Raw genomic sequence first — 16,792 nt, 5'->3', positions numbered from 1 at the left:
GTTAGCCAATGTCCACACCTCTTCTGCGATGCCACAGTCCCACAGGACGTGCCGGATGGATTCTTCTTGTCCGCATCCTTCCACTGGACACCTTGATGTCTTCCCCATGCCTCTCGAATACATCACAGCCCTTGTTGGTAAAACTTCATGTGCAATCAACCAGCACATGTCTCTGTGTCTGTTCAACAAAACCGTGTGGCCAACCCTTTTCCAAACATGGCTGGGATCCCCAGCCACGAGGCCACGAATTTGACATACTGCACCTCTACCCTGCACAACAAGTTCCAACCATCTTGCACTTGTCAACACATCCAGTGCCTCATTTTCCAAATTCTATTCCCTTAAATTTCTTTATGATAAAATATGAATATGGGAGGTTAATAGCAACAGGTGCTGTTAAAGGGATCTCTAAAACTTTCAGTGTCCTTAAATAAAAACCACACAAAAAGCGAGACAAAGGATACTTTCCCCCTGTTCCCTACCGCTAAAGACAAATGTAATGATACATATTTGTACATTAGGAAAGTTCAGGCATGCCTTTTCCACCCATTTCCACCTTTTTTTTCTACAACCACCCTCTTTACTCTCTCCCATTTTGACCTCCAGAAAAAATAAAAAATAGCCCTCTTCAAAACCAATAAAACAGACCTTGATGGCATAAAAACAGCACTGACAAACAACAGTAATGGTAAAATTACAGTCTTGACAACTAAAACCTTGCCTTCCATTGTTAATTCCCCATAAACTCCACAGACCGATCTTGCTTTCCCTACCACCCTCTCCCAATTCCTACTCCCCATCCCATTTCTGTCAAAGTTTATTCCCAAGATCTTTATTTCATCTCCACGAATTGTAATTCCCACATTTTCCTCTTCACTCTAGTTTCCATATTGCATCAGTACACATTTGTTTTTATTCAGCTTGGCCACTGATGCTCCGCAAAACTGGGTTGTCGCCTCCAAGCTATTTCTGACTCCCTTATAACCTGTACAAAATACATTTATATCATCCATGTATAGTACAGTTCTCACCTCTTGGGCCCCACTCCCAGGGATTTTAATGCCTTCAATCCCATTCTCCATTCTTAAGGCTTGTGCCAGTGGTTCTATGCAGCAAAAAAAAAGGAGTGGGGATAACGGACAGCCTTGGCGAACACCGCAATTCACATTAACCACATTTGACATGCTTCCATTAATCATTATTCTACTTCCTATACCCTTATATAATAACCTTACCCAAGTGAGGAACCTGGTTGAAAGCCCCATCTTTTGTAGTACTCTAAACATATACTCATGAGAGACACGATCGTAAGCTTTCTCAAAATCCAAGTTTAAGACCGTTAATCCAATATTCCTCTCTCTCACATAACCTATGGTACCTCTAATCAGTATCAGGCTGTCCGTGATCCTCCTCCCTGCCACACCACAAGCTTGATCTGGATGAATGACTTCACTCAGGACAGATTTTAATCAAAGCGTTAAACACATGGAAAGCAGTTTAAGATCACAATTCAATAAAGTTATCGGTCGCCAATTTGCCAGGTCTGTGCAATCATTCTTTTTGAATAGTAAGATCACAACTTCTGTCTTAAAGCTGTCCAGCAGCACCAAAACTCAAATTCTTTAAAAATGGTTAAGAGATCCAATGCTAAAATATCCCAAAAGGCCCTGTAAAACTCAATGGGTAGACCATCCAACCCTGGAGTTTTACCCATTTTGAAGGTCTTCAAACTTTCCATTAACTCTTCTACAGAAAGGCCTTTTGATAAAAACGGTATCGTCTTTTACACTCTTTGGAATGACTTGCACACATTTTTCTAACAAATCCTTAGACACTTGTTTCTTTCCAAACAACTCCCCATAGAAATCCTCAGCTACAGTCAACATGTCTTCCATACAAGTTTGCAAAACCCCCTCTCTTCCCTTCAATGCTGACATTAGTCCCCTCCCTGCAACCCTTTTCTTGAAAAGAAATCTTGTACATTTTTCACCTTCTTCAAGCTCTTTCACTTTGCTTTGAAACATGATTTTTTTTTATCTTTTCTCTAGAGAGATTTTAAAGCTCATTCTTTAATTCTTTGATTTCCTCACTGAAGTCCCACCCCTCTTCTAATAACTTAACATACCTCTTCAATCTCTTTTGTAATCCGTTTTCAACCCTTCGTATCCTAGCCTGTTTTCTCCTCCCCATCTCTATGAAGAATGCTTTTGTACGCTCCTTCACCTCCTCCCACCACTGTGCTCTTGTACCAAACAGGTCATACAAAGACTGCCATTCCTTATATCTTTCCCTGAACCTGCTACTCACTTCCTCATCCTCCAGAAGTGAAATATTCAGCTTTCACACACCCTTCCCCACAGTAACAACCGTTGGAATAGCAAGTGTGCATGACCGTAAACAATGGTCAGAGAATAAAACAGGGGTTAAGCCTGCAGTTGTGCAAGTAAAATCACGTATCAAAACAAAATCTATACGTGAGGCTTGGGTCCCATTAGACTTGTGCCATGTGAAACCTGCCCTCCCCTGACTATGAAGTTTGAGGGCATCTTTCAGTTTAAAATCTTTACATACCATTTGTAATAATATTGATGATTTATCAAATTGGACCTGTCTCTCATTCTGCCTTCTCTTTCTAAAAGGCAATTAAAATCCCCAGCTAAAACCAGTGGTTCCCATCCCAATAAATATTCTCTCAATTCCTGAATTAGGACATATCTGTCACGTGGGCAACTCGGACAATACACATTTAAATTTCTAAATTTGACATTCATGAAACCCAGATACAACACCAGTACTCTCCCTGGTTTCACTACAAGGTACTGACGTACCTCTACCATCTTATTTTTAATTAAAACAGCTATACCATAAGATTTATTCTCATTGGACCCACTCCAAATTGATGGGCCCCAATGTCCACAGTTCTTCCATATCCTTATAGCTGTTTTTAAAAGGTAATCCACACTCCTGTAACAACATAATATCAGCATTTACCTTACTCACAAATGATAGTATAGTCCTTGCCCTTAACTTGGACCGAATGCTTCTCACATTTATGGACACAATGTTCAGAGCCATACTTAAAGTTAGAACAGGGAAGACTAAAAGCTCTGGCTAGAATCATTCAGTCTGTGACACCTACTATACAGGCCTTTTTCTTTTTCCATTTGCTCTCCTTGCCTCCTCCTCCACCATCAATAGGATGGTTCTCCACCTGCCCTCCTTGAGTCTCTAGTTCTAAAGCTGGATCAGTAGGATTGGAGAGAACTAATCCCATGGGAGAACCTGCCATCTGAGGACTCTGAAAATGATCTTCCCTCACTTTTCCACTCGGAGTTAGATCACTTTCTAAATCAGATGTCTCAGCGGACCTTTTAGACTGCACCCTCTGTTCTGTACATTCCATTTGAGCGCTTTCAGTCTCCACGGGTGGCAGACGATCAGGAGAGATGCTACCAATCAATTCAGAGTCCACCTCACTTTCCACATCATTATCATTCTCTTCTACCTCAGCCTCATCTCCTTCACTCCATTCTGAACCCTCGCTCTCTTTTCCACTACTTTCTTCAACGTCAACCACATCCAGTTCCTGATCCAGAACCACTGCTCCAGCCCTAAATACCTCTTCAAACTCTTCCTGTTTTTGCATTGGTCTTCCCAGTTTTGTTCTATTTGCAAAGGAATTTGGACAGTCTTTAAACACATGACCTTCACACTCACAGAGGTTGCATTTCCTCACGCTTGTACATTCAGTATATGCATGTCCAATTTCCTTGCACTTACCACACACCACCTTTGTACAGGCATCCACAAAGTGACCCAGCTCCCCACACCTCCTGCACAGTTTTGGCTGCCCTTGGTAGAACACAAGGCCTCTATTTTCACCTAATCCAATCAAAGAAGGAATGTGTTTAAATCCACCATAACCATTTTTGTCTTCATGCAACGAAACAGGTACTCTCCATGCACAGTTCCAGATGCCATCATCATCCAAGACTTTCTGAGGCTCACCTTTCACCAAACAATACTTAGACAACCATGTCACAATATCTTCCATCATCAATATCTCATTAAACATACGAACAATCACAGTCCTATTAGAAAGATCCGTCAGCTTCTGCCATTCAAACATTCTAATCAGACCCACATCTTTTTTCTCTTCTATTTTTCTCCAAAATTCTTCCAATAACTTTGCCGATTTGAAACTAATGTCAAAACCAATTCCCTTCGGCAAAGTAATTAAACAATTAACATCTAATGCCTTAACCTTTAACTCTTTCTGTAACACCTTCCTTGAAAAGTCCAACCGTGAAATATCACCCGAGTGAGCCGAGCCCTCACCTCTCTTATACACCAAACGCGCGCAAAAGTAACGGCGCATGCCGACCCTACAGGCCGCCATGGCCGTTACAAATATGTCAAAAGCAAACAAAAACCAAACCTAAACCTCCTCTGTGCACCAAACCCTATTCCCTTAATCTTATACTCGTACACAAACTCTACTCTCAACTTCTGGGCTTTAACCCTATAATTCTCCAACACTGGCTGGAGACTCTGTGTATCCGGGCTCAGCGGTTATATAGGACAGGACTCGGCGAGCTGGAGGTGAAACTCATTGCTCTGCGCTCCCCGTGCGGAATGCGCGTCTCCTCCCTCCTGACTCGTCACACCGCCTTCATACTCTATAGCGGGGAAAAAAACTCCCCTCTACTGTCTTCATACATCCCTCTTAAATCACAGAAACACTGAAACTCCGAGGCGTTTCTGTGAGTCAGTACCGGGTTTTTCTGTTCGAGGTTACAAGCAGAAACAATAAAAGCGTTGAAAGCAGGAAGTTATTTCTGCTCGTAGGCAATAACGTATAAAAATACATTTTCTGATTCCTAAAACCTAATAAAATCCATGTAAGTCTCCCTTTCGTTCCCAATGCACATTACTGAATATAAACCAGTCAAGTTCAGGTACTTTTCTGATGTATATGAATACACTTGTTCTGGCGCAGCTGTTAAAACAAAGGTACTTACGAACTATTTTGTTTTTCATACGAGCTCTCGCCGTTTTTAAATTGAATATTTTTTCAATTCGCTAAGTCACAAGAAACACCAACAACACTCATCGTGAGCATCTGACCAATCACATTCCTGAATTTTAAAAGTATTTAGTATTTATTTTTATTTTTTTAGTTGTATTTTTAAAAAATTGTATACACCTGTTTTACATATTCTTGCCATTTTTGGCATATTGTAAGTGGATTGTAACTTCAAATTGATAATTCCTGATCTTTATAACTGTGTATCATTTCTTTTTACCTTGTTTTAATATGTTTTAATTATTTTTAATATATTGAGCATTTTAGCATAATTTTAAAATAGGACTATCAATGCTCCTGACTTCTAAAACCTGTATTTATTCTGACATTTTTCTCTCCAACTGCAGATGAGGAGGGATGCATTTGATTTTAAATTGGTTGATTTTAGAGGGAAATGTACATTAATTTCTTTGTACGTATCATCAGTGGGAAACTTGGCATTTTGGGATGAATTGCAATCTTTACTGCAAGACTGATATAGAAATGATGGGAGATTTAAATGACACATTTGATAAATCAGACAGGCACAGTACAACATCTAAAATGGCAGAACCCTCTAAAGTGCTGAAATATTTTAGGCACATTCATAATCTACGAGATGTTTGGTGGTTACTGTGTCCTGCTACCCTTTCATATTTTTTAGTGTGCATGAATCTGTCCCACCTCTTTTACTAGTTTTTAAGGAAGATTCTGAAATATCTGATTATGAGATCAAGAGAAGAAAAATGATGACAATTAGTAGGAAGAAAAATACAATGTATTGACAATGTAATATGCTTTAAAGGATTAAAAGGAAAATAAATACTTTATCTACGTAAACTAATTCAACTGAGCTTTTCTAAACACTATGGCCTGAAGAATTGCCAAAGCACAATGTATCACTTTGGGTGACACCAAGGGAAGAGGAACACAACACTCAACACAACACAACCACAAACCACTTATTTTCAACAGCAAAAATATGCTTGAAAATATTTGACAAAAAAAAGAAACCTTACACGCATGGAAACCAATATTTATCTGCCAGGGTAGAATGCAGCAGAGAACAGTAGGGCAGAAGGTTAGTGTAACTATAGTGCATCACAGAGGCCGGTCTCTTCCCCTCATTATGCAGGCTGACTTGTTCACAGTGAATTGCCCTCCAGCGATAGTCAGCTGCAAAAACTGACATCAGACATGATGTTAATAATCTGACAGCACTTTGGCTGATTTGGTTAATGTGTTTTCCTATGAAACAGGAGATCTTGAGTTCAAATCCCAGTCGTGCCTTTCTTCCTGTCTTGTCTTAAAGAATGTATCACTATGGATGATCACGTGTGGCTTGATTTTATTAAATGCAAGTTTTCATTTTCTTTGTAGAACAACTTGCTTTTCATGAAATTCATACAGCTTACGAAAGATGAAACACAGATCTTGCTTATCAGTGCAAAACAAATATCACAGGCTGGCAAGAATAAAGTCTTTTTTTTTGCCAAAAGCTTGCAAATGGAGAAAAGGGATGCACGTGAGTCTCTGGGAGCTGTTAATTGAAAGGTTAGTGGTTCGAGCCATTTCTCATTATTTCTCATTATTCTACTCTATTCTACTTATTCTACTTAATTCTACTTAATTGGATTTCTTAGTAAAACCTTAACCCACTTGATATTTGCAGGAAATGCAGTTGTTTTGTGTGTCGAACTACAACAAGTAAACAATTGAGTACATTAGTCATTATCACTTGGAATGACCAGTCATGGCCAACATTCAGGGGAATCGTGTTCAGCCATGGATTTTGTCCTTCAAATGGCTGGCGGTAGAATTCATTTATAATCTCGTTGCACCCTTAGTTAAAATATTTAAAATTACAACACAGATTTGTTCGAGAACTTGAAAAGCAAAAAAGACAGTTGGACAGCATGATTATGTTAGGACTGTACATTTGTATTTTAATACTTTTGTATATTTATCTTAATTTTAATATACATGTAACCATAAATGCTGTTCTATATATATATAAAGATTGTTGTATTTTATAATATTTTAGCGGAGGGCACAAGGGGGTCTATTATACCTTGCGAAACATCCAAGACAACTATAATAGAGGCTCATATTTTAATAAAATTTGCTTTAAAAGAAAACCAAAATTTGTATGATATCATCCCTCAATATTGACGTTCAGTTGAAGGATTTGAAGAAGCAACACCGATAGGTGAGTACATTGATTTTGGACCCATGTTTGCATCTGAATAATCTTTTCTCCTGGAAAGAATTAAAAACAGGTCTGTTTTGAGTCTCATGATGATGCTCTTCTGGATCTGAAAAAAACACGCAAATTTGTTTCCGATGTATTTTTCAATTTTATCAGATTTTTTCAGGTGAATGCAGTCGATACATACAAGTTTTTATATTATGACAGGACCTACACTTAGGGCTCAGTACCGATAACACTGCTGATATTGATGGAGTAGAAATAAGTGATGTATTGGCAGCTTTATCTGAAGCGAGAAGTCCTAGAACACCTACAAAAATGTTAGGATTCAGAGGAAGAAATATTTTTCTACCTCACCTAATCCTATTGCATTAACGAGGCTGAAGTTGGCTGTTTATTCGCCAGCTTCTTCTTCGCGTTTTTTGTTCCACCTTAAGTGCTGCTGCTGTGATGTTATGCTGCCTTTCGCCTGTAGATGCCTCTCTTTAGTCATTTTTAAAAATACTAATCCGAGTGGATTACTGCACATATCCTCAGTAAAGGGGAATATGTAAGTAATGATTATCCAAATTGCATTTTTGTATGAAACATATTTCAGAAAATCGAAAACCAATTTTCAAAACTCACAATAACACAAACTGGCATGTTAGACAACAAGTAAATAAGACAAAGGCAAAACGTCAATTCTCAAAGTCTCAAAATCTTGCATTTTGCAAGAAATGTTATTATAGCAGTTTACAATCGGACATTTAGAACATGACATATGAGAATATATGGTTAACGGAGGATGAGAAAAGGGTGATGACACTTTCTGCTTATTGCTATGACCCTCCCTCCTGATTATAAAATCGTCTCACAATTCTGCCACTGAGGTGTGAGACACAGTGTAACAGACTCTCAAAATCCTGAACTTCAGGAAATGTTGCCGTACTATTTTTAAAATATGACCCTCTGAATATGGTATGAGAGAATTCATAGGGAAAAGCTAATTGCTCTTTCTGTTGTACTGTGATGGCCCGTTTAGAAAAAAACATCTCAGAATTCTGACACAAAGGTGTGAGACACAATGTAACAAATTATGAAAATCATGAAGTATAAGGCCATTTTTTTAATATGACCCTCTGAACATGGCATGTGAGGATTTATAGTCAACAAAATAGCACCCCTTCTGTGTCACGACAACCAGGCAGTCAAGAACAAAGCGTAAGCGAGCTAATCAGACCCAGCAGCGGGTGATTATTAACAAACGCCGCCGCACGAGTTAAACCATCTGCGCACTGCTATTTAAACCATCTGCACCTGCTTCCCTCTGCTCGGTATTGAGTCTACTCCTTGAGAGCTCTACCTGGCGTTTTTCCCCCGTACCTCGTTTATCCTGGTTTTTGGATTCCCCTTCTGCCTTTTCGACTTTGCACCTCGCCTCTCGACTCGGACTGTCTGCTACCGGTGTACTTCCTGGATTACGACTTGCCTTTCGCCTTTTGACTACGACCTTGCCTCTCGTTCTGGTTTGTTCGCCTGCCTCATCTATCACCCGTGCCTGCGTCTGCACAGGATCCGTGTATCTTCTCACCAGGGATTCCTAACAGAATACCGAGCCTAAAGATGGATCCCGCGGACGCACAAGCTTTTGGCTCACTTTTTAATCGCCATTCCCAAGCTCTCACCCAGCTTCAATCTTCGCTTCACATTCTCTCCAATCACGTCGCTAGCCTTCCGCCCTCCCCTGTCCCTTCGCCTCCAGCACAGACCGCTGCTCCAATCCCTGTAACCCCGCCCACCTCTCCCGTAGCCTCACCGTTTGTTCTCCCGGAAAGATATGACGGCAACACCGCGGGCTGTAGGGGTTTTATTGCGCAATGCTCCTTGACTTTCCAGTTGCATCCTGAGTTTTTTTTTTCTCCCCGGGAGCAGATCGGTTTCGCCCTTTCCTTGCTCACTGGCAAGGCTCTGGACTGGGCAGCTGTGTTGCTTGCTAGGGGAGACTTTCAGTTTGCTGATTTCCAGCTTTTTGCTGACCAGCTCCAGGCACGTTTTTCTCCAGTCAACCCGGACCTGACTCATCTCCGGCTCGCCTCGCTTCGTCAGGGTGATGGATCTCTGAATGATTATGTGGCTGACTTCCAAGCCCTCGCCACGGAGTCTGACTGGAACCCTGAAGCCCTGATTTGCCTTTTTTGTAAGGGTCTCTCTGAAGATCTAAAGGACCACCTGGTGCTCTCGCCACTTCGCAACCGCTCTCTTGAATCGGCAATCGCTCAGGTGGTTGAACTGGACACCCGCATTCGGCTGCGGAGAGCAGAGAGTCATGATGGAAGCAGTCCTGGCCGTCCTGAAAGTACTACCCCCACAGTGCCCACTCGGCATCATGCACCCCTTTCCTCGGAAGAAAAGGAAAGGCGCCGTCGGGAGGGACTGTGTCTCTATTGCTCTGCACCTGATCACCTTCTCTCTGCTTGTCCCTTGAGACCCCCTTATCCCTCTCGAACCCTTCCACAGCCTACTGTTAGAGTCAGTAGTGCTGTTTTTTCTCAAACCTCATCAGGCCCTTTATTCCCAGCTGAAATTTCTTGGGCTGACGCACAACTTCCCCTTTTGGTTTTTGTTGACTCAGGGGCAGCAGGGAACTTTATAGATGTCACTTTTGCTAAGAAGTGGGATATTCCCCTGGCTCCGGTCTCACCCCCAATCTGTATTCAAGCTCTGGATGGATCCCCGATTGCACCTGGACGGATTACATGGCAGACCGTCCCTCTCTCTCTATCAGTTGGTGCAACTCATGTTGAAGAAATCTCACTCCTTCTCCTGGACTCGCCTGCCTACTCGGTAATCCTGGGTCTTCCTTGGCTCAAGAAGCACGATCCCCACATCTCCTGGGACAAGAACGAGCTCATTGCCTGGAGCCACTCCTGTCATGTCAACTGTTGTCGTCAGCCGGTTAAGGTTGCTGCTGCAGTAACCTCTACAGAGGAGCACTCTACCATCCCGCCCCAATACAGGCATCTGAAACAGGCCTTTGATAAGCAGAAGGCTCTTTCGCTTCCACCTCACCGTACCTGTGACTGTGCTATAGAGTTGCTTCCGGGAACCCTTCCACCCAAAGGACGGATCTACCCTCTCACTCAGGCAGAGAACCAGGCTTTACAAGATTATATTAAGGAGGCTTTGGAGTCAGGATTCATTCGTCCCTCCTCTTCTCCAGCCTGTGCGGGCTTTTTCTTTATTGGAAAGAAGGACGGCTCCTTGCGACCGTGTATTGATTACAGAGGACTGAACTCCATTACGGTCAAACATCGTTACCCCCTGCCTTTAATTCCAGCCGCTTTGGAGTCCGTACGGGGAGCCTCCATCTTCTCGAAATTAGATCTACGGGGGGCTTACAACCTAATCAGGATACGGGAAGGGGACGAGTGGAAGACGGCCTTTATGACCACCCATGGACATTATGAATATCAGGTGATGCCTTTTGGTCTTGTTAATGCCCCGGCTGTCTTCCAGTCATTCATGAATGACATCTTTAGGGACATTATTGGGGAATTTTGTTTTGGTTTACCTGGATGATATCCTCATCTTCTCTGCCAACCCTAGGGATCATGTCCACCACGTCCAGGAGGTCCTGACTAGACTCATTAACAACAAACTCTACGCCAAGCTTGAGAAGTGCGTTTTCCATGCTTCTAAAATTCACTTCCTGGGTTACATCATTTCCTCAGTTGGTGTAGAAATGGACTCTGCTAAGGTGGCGGCCATCAATGACTGGCCAGCCCCTCGTAACTTAAAGCAAATTCAACGTTTTCTAGGTTTTGCCAACTTTTATAGACGTTTCATCCGGAACTTTAGCTCCGTCGTGGCGCCTATCATCGCTCTAACCCGCAATCGACCAGGCTTGGGTAAATGGAACCCGGAGGCTAACCAGGCATTTTTACGCTTAAAACAACTCTTCAGTTCGGCACCTTTTCTACGACACCCGGATCCCTCTCAGCCATTCATAGTGGAGGTGGACGCCTCAGCCTATGGGGTTGGGGCGGTCCTCTCCCAGCGCCACGGGGATAAGCACATTCCACATCCCTGTGCCTTCTTTTCGAGGAAACTCTCCCCTGCCGAGGTTAATTATGATGTTGGTAATCGTGAACTCTTGGCTATCAAGCTGGCCCTGGAGGAATGGAGACACTGGCTGGAGGGGGCTCATCACCCCTTTGTCATTATCACGGACCATAAGAACCTGGCCTACATTCAGTCGGCCAAACGCCTCAATTCCCGTCAGGCCCGTTGGTCTCTTTTCTTTTCTCGATTTAATTTTGTGATCACCTATACACCTGGCTCGAAGAATGGGAGGGCTGATGCTCTCTCTCGGCTCCATGATCCCCAGGATCTGGACTACACACCGGAACCAATCATTTCACCTAACAGAATCCTCGGGGCGATCCACTGCTCTATTGAAGATCAGATCAGACGTGCCCTCAAGGGAGCTATAGTTCCTGTGTGCTGCCCCCCGGATAAGCTTTTTGTACCGGACAACTTGCGTTCTGCTGTCCTGCAATGGGGGCATGACTCTCGGTTTGCAGGCCATCCCGGGTGCAGACGCACTCTGGACCTACTCACCAGAGATTTCTGGTGGCCTTCCATGCGATCAGATGTTGCAGAGTACGTCCGAGCTTGCCCGGTCTGTGCCAGGATCAAGACTCCGCGTGCCAAGAAGACCGGTCTCCTTCACCCTCTTCCGATCCCACACCGCCCTTGGTCCCACATAGCTGTGGACTTCATTACGGACCTTCCTAGCAGTCAAGGTCATACGGTAATCTTGGTGATATCTGATCGTTTTTCCAAGGCAGCCCATTTCGTCCCCCTCCCAGCATTGCCCACAGCCCAGGAAATGGCATCACTGTTTGTGCAACAGGTCGTTCGGATACATGGGTTGCCCAACGATGTGGTCTCAGACAGGGGACCTCAATTTGTCTCGGCCTTTTGGAAAGCGTTCTGCCAAGCTTTAGGGACCCATGTATCTCTGACTTCGGGTTATCATCCTGAGGCCAATGGTCAGGTGGAACGGACCAACCAAAGCCTCCTTACCTTTTTGAGAGCCTTCACCTCCAACTCGCAGGATGACTGGTCATCGCTACTTCCCTGGGCAGAATATGCCCATAATTCTCTTACCTCCTCCTCCACAGGTCTCTCTCCCTTCCTCTGCTCACTAGGTTATCAACCCACTCTCATTCCTACCAACCCTCCGGACACGGCGGTGCCGTCGGTGCGTCAATATATTTCCAAGCTGCGCAGGACCTGGAGAATGGCGAGGACAGCTCTCACCAAGTCAACCCAGCGCCAGGCCAAATTCGCAAACCGACACCGCAGACCAGCCCCCCGTTTTCGCAGAGGCCAGTTTGTTTGGCTTTCAACAAGGAACCTACCTCTACACCTGCCTTCCAAGAAGCTCGGGCCTAGGTATATCGGCCCCTTCAGGATACTCTCCCGGATCACCCCAGTTACCTTCCGTCTTGCACTTCCCCCCACCCTTAAAATCCACCCGTCTTTCCACGTCTCCCTCCTGAAACCCTTCTACCGCTCACCTCTGGCGGCTCCCCAACGTCGCCCGCCACCCCCGCGTCGCATTCGGGGGCACCAGGCATATACAGTCCACAAGATCCTCGACTCTAGATGGAACCGCGGTACCCTTCAGTATCTGGTTGACTGGGAGGGTTATGGCCCTGAAGAAAGATCCTGGGTTCCGGAGAGGGATATTTTGGACCCTGCGCTAATCGGAGACTTCCACAGGGACTATCCCGATCGGCCGTCTCGGGCGTCGGGAGCCGCCCGTGAAGGGGGGGGTACTGTCACGACAACCAGGCAGTCAAGAACAAAGCGTAAGCGAGCTAATCAGACCCAGCAGCGGGTGATTATTAACAAACGCCGCCGCACGAGTTAAACCATCTGCGCACTGCTATTTAAACCATCTGCACCTGCTTCCCTCTGCTCGGTATTGAGTCTACTCCTTGAGAGCTCTACCTGGCGTTTTTCCCCCGTACCTCGTTTATCCTGGTTTTTGGATTCCCCTTCTGCCTTTTCGACTTTGCACCTCGCCTCTCGACTCGGACTGTCTGCTACCGGTGTACTTCCTGGATTACGACTTGCCTTTCGCCTTTTGACTACGACCTTGCCTCTCGTTCTGGTTTGTTCGCCTGCCTCATCTATCACCCGTGCCTGCGTCTGCACAGGATCCGTGTATCTTCTCACCAGGGATTCCTAACATTCTGCTGAATTACTTATTCCCTCCTTCCTCGTTACCAGAACATCTTAGTATTCCGACACTAAGGTAAGAGAGACAAAATCACTCATCACGAACATTTGTAATTACAAAACTTCTCTGTTGCATTTCTGCGTTGTGACATTCTGAACATGGCATGTTAAAGTATATAGAAAACCTAGATCAGAACAGGTTAAATGTAATTCATAGTGATTTATATTTTTTTAATTCTTTCTAAATGAAAAAATATGTTTTTCAGTGATTATGACACTTCGGTATTACATAAAATATGCTTCAATGCCAAAATAAATAATAATGGAAAAAATACCCACAGTGGACATTCATAGTTGCGATTATAGGAATGTTATATATCAGGTGAGTAGCTGTGTCAGCATGCCTAGGCTGCAAAGGAACAAGTAAATGATTATTCCATGCTGAAAAGAGAAGAAAGGAAACATAACGTGTTGGCCGTAGAGCCTTCTTCAGGTGTGAGAAAGACAGGGCAGTAAGCAAAGATAATTTTCTTTATCTTTGCTTACTGCAGTTTATCTTTGATGACAACATCAAAGACGTTAGGACGTTTTACGGCTAACAGCTCCACATCAACTTCCTTTTATAACTAACCTCATCAGATTCCTCAACTCCCAACTCTTCCAATTTCTTACTTCAGAGAAGGATAAAAACCTCAATCATCCTCTACAGAGAAAAACCATCAACACCCCTACCACCTCCACTAATCCTAACCTCGTTTTTACTATACCCTCTGACCTTTCCCTTTCACCCCTTTGCATCCTCAGCTAACATATTTTAAAATTACAATAGACTGTATAGTATTTATGTTTAAAATTAAGGTAAATATGTCAAAATATCAAAATCCAACTGCACAGTGCCATCTTAACAATGCTTGTCAAGTTCTCAAACAAACCTGCATTGTATTTTAAAATATTTCAGCAGAGGATTCAACTGAAGTATAAATGAAGATTCAACGATAATATTTTTGGGGTGAATATGGTTTTCTGGGGAATTGCAATGTTGGGCATTATTGGACATTTCCCGGTGACCCTGACACGTGTTAAACACTCACATTTCCTGCAAATATTAAAATGGTTACGGTTTCGCTGAGAAATCTAATCGACTGACGACAACGTTTACATCGCAAAAGAACCCCTGGGTGGACTCGAACCACCAACCTTTCGGTTAACAGCCGAACGCGCTAACCGATTGCGCCAGAGAGACTGACTAGTTGGGTCTTCTCTCGAATCACAAGTTTTAGGTTTCAAAAAAATCTCTTACCGTTTATTTTGCCAGACGGTAATATTTCTTCTGCACTGAAAACCAAGAATTGAATTTCATTTTTCGCAAGCTGTGTGAATTTAATCAAAAACAAGTTTTCCAGAAAGGAAATGAACACATGCATTTAACGAAATCAAGCCCTTTGTGATTGCCCGAAATGATACGTTCTGTACTACAAGATAGGAAGAAAGACACGGCAGGGATTTGAATCTCGGTTCTTTTGTTTGATAGAAAAAGCGCTTTAACCAACTAGGCTACGGTGACAGGACAGCCATCACCGTTTACAGCCACTTGGACACACCGCTCTGAGACATCTGCGTTCAGTAAGCGCTGAACCTGCGCTCGGAGCAAATTGCCTCTTTTACATAGCAGCCCCGACACTGAGAAACGAAGAGAACTGGCTTTTATCTGGCATTTTCATGTCCAATGCGTATGACATCTCCCAAGGGCGACAGAGTTATTTTGCGACACTATTTCTTCTTTTTTATTTCTGTACGCTTTGATAAAAAAACGAGAAATCGTGCAAGGGAAAAATTTCTTTTTTTTCATAGAGAAAACGTGCACCAGGAAATGTTGTGTTGAGAAGAAATGATTTAACATGATACGTGACCTAATTTATCGAAGCAATTGCTCAACCAGCAAGGTCTGGAGAGGTTGGAGAGTCTGGTGGATGTGATAATTATACGGTGTTGTGGAAGAAAACAGTCTTTCTTTGAATTCTCAGTCAATCGGAATTTCAGTGCGAGACACCCCTTGTCTGATTTAAAGAGATTATATTTTAAAACTCATAAAAAATCAGAAAACACATGTTTCTCACTTTGAAATTTTAGACGGAGCTGTGCATTACTAGTAACGGCGCTGAGCACACTATGGGGGAATTCAGGTTATGTGAAATGCCAGCGGTTTAATAAACAACGCGTCTGATTTCGGATCATAAGATTGTAGCTTCGACTTCTACCTGGCTCGTGTAAATTTTATTCAAGCTCCTCAGTAATAGATGTATATTATGTAATGAACTGCACCTGAAAGCAAACGTTGGGTCTGTTTCCTTTGTTTTCCAGCATTAAATAGCAAATCGTTACAAAAAGCACCTGCTAATGTCCAATAGCGGTTTTTTTTTTTTCAAATTACATTTTCAGGCTTCAGACACTTTTTAATAAAACAAAAGTGTCCGGAAACTCATTAACTTTCAGGTTTGCTTGAACCTGTATTAAAAAAAAGTTATCTGAAACTTCCGTGATTCCATTATCTGATGTAGCTGTCTCTAAAGTTGGACGTGATGTTAAGCAGATGTGAACTGTGCCTTTTCTCTTAAAAAAAACTAAGTTATTTTTTTCCTCTTCACTCCAATACTGGAGACTGTAAGCCTGTGTGAGCTCCTCACTGCGTGTCCTGTACTGCTCTATTTTGTTTAGATTATCCATGGGGTGTACCGTTGCGCCACGAAGTCGCAGCTGTCTGTGCCTTTGAATTCCCCAAAGGAGACAAATCAGCTTCACAAAAAAAAAATCTCATGTGAAGAGCGCAGCTCTTCCGAAGAGAGTCTTTTCTTCCCAGACCACATTTTATTCTTCCTGCGCAGCTCTTGTGCAGGTGTTGTTCTCAATTACAGATCCAGGAACACTGATTGTTTTTTCTATTTTTTTTAATTAAGTACCCCATGGTGCAACGGTAGCACGTCTGACTCTAAATCCCGAAGTTCATTTTCGAAGTATATCGGAGTCAACTGATACTGATCAGGTGATGCTACTGAACCCGCAGTCTTCACCTTAAAGTTCAATTCCCCAAGCCTTTTGACCTTATATGTCCATCCCGTCTCGTCAAAACTTGTATTTTCACAGGGTACCCTTCAGAAATCGCAGTATAGAATGAAAAAACTCCAGTAGATCTCGGCCGCTGTTGGAGATTTTCCTTTTAAAATAAATTAATCTCTGGAAATTTTACGGAGTGTATCACTTTCACTGAGACCGAGAAGTGTTAAGCT

Source organism: Lepisosteus platostomus, chromosome 5, assembly GCF_059453375.1.
Source record: "Lepisosteus platostomus isolate fLepPlt1 chromosome 5, fLepPlt1.hap1, whole genome shotgun sequence".
Lineage (NCBI taxonomy): Eukaryota > Metazoa > Chordata > Actinopteri > Semionotiformes > Lepisosteidae > Lepisosteus > Lepisosteus platostomus.
Note: the sequence above shows the minus strand (reverse complement) of the source record.